We start from the raw sequence: 7909 nt of genomic DNA on the forward strand, positions 1-7909 counted from the left end.
GGGGTGGACTGTACACCGACGTCTTGTGATACGATTACATGTGTTCCTGTGTTGTTTTGTATTTTAGCTAGTGTCTTTCATTGGGATATTCCCAACCTGGTCTCTGTACATTTCGTATTATTCTGCACGTAAATTCGAGACACTCCTTTTAGTATGATACTGTATGTTACGTTTCGTGTGGTATGTTTTAATTTGTGGATGTTCATCACCCATTTCGTGTGATATGTTACAAATTACAATTCGTATTATTTGTTACGAATTTGCAAAATGTACAATATGTTATGAATTTGCAAAACGTACAATATGATAAGGAAAATGTAGGATATGTTACGAATTCTAGCAAGGTGGCTAACATTAGCTAGCTTGCTAACGTTAGCTAAACTAGGGGTTAGGGTTAAGTTTAGGAGTTAGGTTAAGGGAAGAATTAGCTAAAAGCGTTAAGGTTATGGGAAGGGTTAGCTAACATGGTAAGTAGTTGGAAAGTTGCTAATTAGCTAAAATGCTAAAGATGTTCATGATGAGATTCGAAATCGCAACCTTTGGGTTGCTAGATGTTCTTGTTATACACCGACCCATCCAACCCCTCCTTTACGTTTTTGACTTGACTAACCATCTGTCTTGTGTAGCCATACCAAACATAACATACTAAATGGAGTGTCTGGGATTTTACGTACAGAATAATACGAAATGCTCTGAGACCAGGTTGCATTCCCTTGTGTCTGCATAAAGCTATATAGCAATTGTTCATATGTGTTTCATATGTGTGCTAGGGAAGGTTGGATCACTGTTGACCACTGTCTACAATGAGTGGTCACACTCGCACCTAAGAACTGCTCTCTCTCTCCCTTCACACAGCTGTCACCTAGAAACAAGGTCTCCTTTTGCTCAAAGATTATTGTCCCTCCCTGCATCCCAAAAAACTGTCTCCCTCCCTGTCCTAACCAGTAGCTAATGGACCATTCTTCCCTTGAGAACTCCATGGGGATCCTACCCATCGCTCCTTCAGTTTATCGACAATACTGACTTCATTGGCTTGGCTTCAGTAGGAGCCAATCAGACCGATCGATTCACCCAGAGGGTTGTCTTCCTGTCTGAGGTCCAATGATTCTCTCTCCCTCTCTCTCCCTCCCTGCTGTTAAGCCAATCCAATGATAGGTTGATGAGGGGGAAGCTTTTCAGAAATAGCTGCTCCCTGGTAGTCAAGACATCAATGTGGATTTGACAACATATTTTATAAAGTAATAGCCATAACGAGCTGATATTATAATACCTGTAAATGGAAAACAAAGTCTATATCCAATCGAAACATCAGAGAGCTGATAGATAGAAAGCCTGAGAACTCAATAATATTAGTTGTATCTATTACTTAATAGACCTGAATTCTTCCTATAAAAATTATAATTTTCTGTACAGCACTATAGTATGAACAAAGGCAAATGACTGGCCACCTCATAAATAAAACATCTTTATGAAAAGGCACGCATCATTTCAAACAACAGCTACGGTAGGAAATCGCTTCTTGATTTTCGTTTAGAAAAAAAATAGAATAATTCTTAACATTAATTCACAAAAAAAGATAAAATACTTTGTATTTGTTAATGGCAATTGGAAATAAATAAATAATTATATCTTAAATCTTCCATAATTGTTTGGAGTTTTTTTGTGAATTGTAAAAAGCCCTCATGGTTAATTTGGATTCGTCTCCAAAGCAGAATCTAATTTGAGTTCTATTGCCATGGGGCATGGTTAGGATGACTGACAACACATTGCCAGCCACACTAATATGTACGGATTAATCAACGAGGGGCTATGCTCTCTATGGAAAATAATGAACGACGTGAAAAGGTATGTTCTGGAATGAAATGGACCTTTCCAGAGAACGCATGGAGCCCCAAGTTCATTATCTCTTTTATACCAAATAAATGTAACTGAAGTAACACATCGTTTAACGCACCGAAGTAGCTAGCAGGTTTACTGGATAGCTACAGTAGTTGCCGTGGTAACCAAACAAACAGACTTGCTAGTTTAGCTAACCAAATAAATCAGTCCTAGCTCGCCATTATGAAAATTGAATTCGCCAACGCCAATAATTTTTGAAATTCGACTTTTTTTTCCAAAAGCAGCTCAAACAGAGAACAAGTAAGAATTAATTATAGCCATTGAATTCTACAGTGTAAATATACCGTGCGTTATAGGGAAATCATGCACGGTCTAGAATGCCCTTCAAGCCAATCAGAAACAACAATACCGTGTTATAATAGCAATAAGGCACCTCAGTGGCTTGTGGTATATGGCCAATATACCACGGCTAAGGGCTCTTCTTAAGCATGACGCAAAGCGGAGTGCCTGGATACAGCCCTCAGCCGTGGTATATTGGCAATATATCACAAACCACTGAGGTGCCTTATTGCTGTTATAAACTGGTTACCAACTAAATTAGAACAGTAAAAATAAATGTTTTGTCATACCCGTGGTGACCTCACAACCGCAGTCAAGCACCCAAGCTACCTGGCTAACGTTGGCTAGCTTGCTAGCTACTTCCAGACACAAATAAGAGAACTGATTGTTTTACTCCCCCTGGCAGAGCTGGTTAGGCTGTTTTCATGTTAGCCAGAGCGTTGGTGACTGTAACTGTGCTGCTGACAACAATTGAATTACGTTTTTTTGCCGACGTTTACTGGCACAGGCCATATACACCAGGTGTCGAGCTGGGGTAAATACATCCGTTATTTTGCGCTCTGGCACACTCAGACTATAATTTATGAACGCACCCTAAACTGTAAAGCTTGTCCTCCTTCTCGTCCTCCTATCTGTAGGTCTACCATTCAGATCTATGTGGCTTTCTCAAACTCGATACTAGTTTTAATATTATAAACTCAGCTAAGTGCCATGCCAAAGCAATATATATATTATATATATATTCCAGCAGAAAATTGGAATAAACAGCAACATAAAAACAGATATTTTCATTCAGTGAAAAAAATAAATCAGAGAAAGTACAAGTCAAAGTTTGTGTTTTAAAGGTTGAATGAAATGGTTCAGGGTTAAAACTTAATCCTGTACAGTCCAAGACACAAGAGCAATACAACAAATAGATGTTTTGAATTATCATCAGGATCAGGATGATGGTACTACAGACCAACCAGGTATGATGGTACTACAGACCAACCAGGTATGATGATATTACAGACCAACCAGGTATGATGATGTTACTACAGACCAACCAGGTATGATGGTACTACAGACCAACCAGGTATGATGGTACTACAGACCAACCAGGTATGATGATGTTACTACAGACCAACCAGGTATGATGATGTTACTACAGACCAACCAGGTATGATGGTATTACAGACCAACCAGGTATGATGATGGTACTACAGACCAACCAGGTATGATGATGGTACTACAGACCCACCAGGTATGATGACACTACAGACCAACCAGGTATGATGGTACTACAGACCAACCAGGTATGATGGTACTACAGACCAACCAGGTATGATGGTACTACAGACCAACCAGGCATGATGGTACTACAGACCAACCAGGTATGATGGTACTACAGACCAACCAGGTATGATGGTACTACAGACCAACCAGGTATGATGATACTACAGACCAATCAGGTATGATGGTACTACAGACCAACCAGGTATGATGGTACTACAGACCAACCAGGTATGATGGTACTACAGACCAACCAGGTATGATGGTACTACAGACCAACCAGGTATGATGGTACTACAGACCAACCAGGTATGATGATACTACAGACCAACCAGGTATGATGATACTACAGACCAACCAGGTATGATGATACTACAGACCAATCAGGTATGATGGTGATACTACAGACCAACCAGGTATGATGGTGATACTACAGACCAACCAGGTATGATGGTGATACTACAGACCAACCAGGTATGATGGTACTACAGACCAACCAGGCATGATGGTACTACAGACCAACCAGGTATGATGGTACTACAGACCAACCAGGTATGATGATACTACAGACCAACCAGGTATGATGGTACTACAGACCAACCAGGTATGATGGTACTACAGACCAACCAGGTATGATGATGGTACTACAGACCAACCAGGTATGATGATGGTACTACAGACCAACCAGGTATGATGATACTACAGACCAACCAGGTATGATGGTACTACAGACCAACCAGGTATGATGGTACTACAGACCAACCAGGCATGATGGTAATACAGACCAACCAGGTATGATGTTACTACAGACCAACCAGGTATGATGGTACTACAGACCAACCAGGTATGATGGTACTACAGACCAACCAGGTATGATGGTATTACATACCAACCAGGTATGATGGTACTACAGACCAACCAGGTATGATGATACTACAGACCAACCAGGTATGATGATACTACAGACCTACCAGGTATGATGGTATTACATACCAACCAGGTATGATGGTACTACAGACCAACCAGGTATGATGTTACTACAGACCAACCAGGTATGATGATACTACAGACCAACCAGGTATGATGTTACTACAGACCAACCAGGTATGATGTTACTACAGACCAACCAGGTATGATGTTACTACAGACCAACCAGGTATGATGATGGTACTACAGACCAACCAGGTATGATGATGGTACTACAGACCAACCAGGTATGATGGTACTACAGACCAACCAGGTATGATGGTACTACAGACCAACCAGGTATGATGTTACTACAGACCAACCAGGTATGATGTTACTACAGACCAACCAGGTATGATGATACTACAGACCAACCAGGTATGATGATACTACAGACCTACCAGGTATGATGATACTACAGACCAACCAGGTATGATGATACTACAGACCAACCAGGTATGATAATACTACAGACCAACCAGGTATGATGATGGTACTACAGACCAACCAGGTATGATGATGGTACTACAGACCAACCAGGTATGATGGTACTACAGACCAACCAGGTATGATGATGTTACTACAGACCAACCAGGTATGATGATACTACAGACCAACCAGGTATGATAACACTACAGACCAACCAGGTATGATGTTACTACAGACCAACCAGGTATGATGTTACTACAGACCAACCAGGTATGATGGTACTACAGACCAACCAGGTATGATGATACTACAGACCAACCAGGTATGATGATGGTACTACAGACCAACCAGGCATGATGGTAATACAGACCAACCAGGTATGATGATACTACAGACCAACCAGGCATGATGGTAATACAGACCAACCAGGTATGATGTTACTACAGACCAACCAGGTATGATGTTACTACAGACCAACCAGGTATGATGGTACTACAGACCAACCAGGTATGATGGTACTACAGACCAACCAGGTATGATGGTACTACAGACCCACCAGGTATGATGGTATTACAGACCAACCAGGTATGATGATGTTACTACAGACCAACCAGGTATGATGACACTACAGACCAACCAGGTATGATGATACTACAGACCAACCAGGTATGATGGTACTACAGACCAACCAGGTATGATGTTACTACAGACCAACCAGGTATGATGATGTTACTACAGACCAACCAGGTATGATGGTACTACAGACCAACCAGGTATGATGGTATTACAGACCAACCAGGTATGATGATGTTACTACAGACCAACCAGGTATGATGGTATTACAGACCCACCAGGTATGATGATACTACAGACCAACCAGGTATGATGATGGTATTACAGACCAACCAGGTATGATGGTACTACAGACCAACCAGGTATGATGATGGTACTACAGACCAACCAGGTATGATGATGGTACTACAGACCAACCAGGTATGATGATGGTACTACAGACCAACCAGGTATGATGATGGTATTACAGACCAACCAGGTATGATGATGGTATTACAGACCCACCAGGTATGATGATACTACAGACCAACCAGGTATGATGATGGTATTACAGACCAACCAGGTATGATGGTACTACAGACCAACCAGGTATGATGATGTTACTACAGACCAACCAGGTATGATGGTACTACAGACCAACCAGGTATGATGGTATTACAGACCAACCAGGTATGATGGTACTACAGACCAACCAGGTATGATGGTACTACAGACCAACCAGGTATGATGATACTACAGACCAACCAGGTATGATGGTATTACAGACCAACCAGGTATGATGATGTTACTACAGACCAACCAGGTATGATGACACTACAGACCAACCAGGTATGATGATACTACAGACCAACCAGGTATGATGATACTACAGACCAACCAGGTATGATGACACTACAGACCAACCAGGTATGATGATACTACAGACCAACCAGGTATGATGATACTACAGACCAACCAGGTATGATGATACTACAGACCAACCAGGTATGATGATACTACAGACCAACCAGGTATGATTATACTACAGACCAACCAGGTATGATGATACTACAGACCAACCAGGTATGATGGTACTACAGACCAACCAGGTATGATGATACTACAGACCAACCAGGTATGATGATACTACAGACCAACCAGGTATGATGATACTACAGACCAACCAGGTATGATGATACTACAGACCAACCAGGTATGATGATACTACAGACCAACCAGGTATGATGGTACTACAGACCAACCAGGTATGATGATACTACAGACCAACCAGGTATGATGATACTACAGACCAACCAGGTATGATGACACTACAGACCAACCAGGTATGATGATACTACAGACCAACCAGGTATGATGATGGTACTACAGACCAACCAGGTATGATGATGGTATTACAGACCAACCAGGTATGATGGTACTACAGACCAACCAGGTATGATGATGTTACTACAGACCAACCAGGTATGATGATACTACAGACCAACCAGGTATGATGATGTTACTACAGACCAACCAGGTATAATGGTACTACAGACCAACCAGGTATGATGGTATTACAGACCAACCAGGTATGATGGTACTACAGACCAACCAGGTATGATGATACTACAGACCAACCAGGTATGATGTTACTACAGACCAACCAGGTATGATGGTACTACAGACCAACCAGGTATGGTGATACTACAGACCAACCAGGTATGATGATGATACTACAGACCAACCAGGTATGATGATGTTACTACAGACCAACCAGGCATGATGGTAATACAGACCAACCAGGTATGATGTTACTACAGACCAACCAGGTATGATGTTACTACAGACCAACCAGGCATGATGGTAATACAGACCAACCAGGTATGATGATACTACAGACCAACCAGGTATGATGATGTTACTACAGACCAACCAGGTATGATGATACTACAGACCAACCAGGTATGATGATACTACAGACCAACCAGGTATGATGTTACTACAGACCAACCAGGTATGATGGTATTACAGACCAACCAGGTATGATGATGGTACTACAGACCAACCAGGTATGATGATGTTACTACAGACCAACCAGGTATGATGGTACTACAGACCAACCAGGTATGATGATACTACAGACCAACCAGGTATGATGGTACTACAGACCAACCAGGTATGATGACACTACAGACCAACCAGGTATGATGTTACTACAGACCAACCAGTTATGATGACACTACAGACCAACCAGGTATGATGGTACTACAGACCCACCACCCATGAGGGAAAATAAAAGCACACATTTACTGGTAACGTTATTGAGCAGCTTGGATGCACTGATAGATTGATAGATAAAAGCTAAAATATTCTGTACTTGAGTTTTTCTCTGTGATGTTCTATCATTGGTTGCTTCCAACATGAAACCCTATTCCTTACATAGGGCACTCCTTTTGACCAGAACCCATGACTATAGTATTATTTGTACCCATGGGACTCTGGTCAAAAGTAG

Source organism: Salvelinus namaycush, chromosome 33, assembly GCF_016432855.1.
Source record: "Salvelinus namaycush isolate Seneca chromosome 33, SaNama_1.0, whole genome shotgun sequence".
Taxonomy (NCBI): domain Eukaryota; kingdom Metazoa; phylum Chordata; class Actinopteri; order Salmoniformes; family Salmonidae; genus Salvelinus; species Salvelinus namaycush.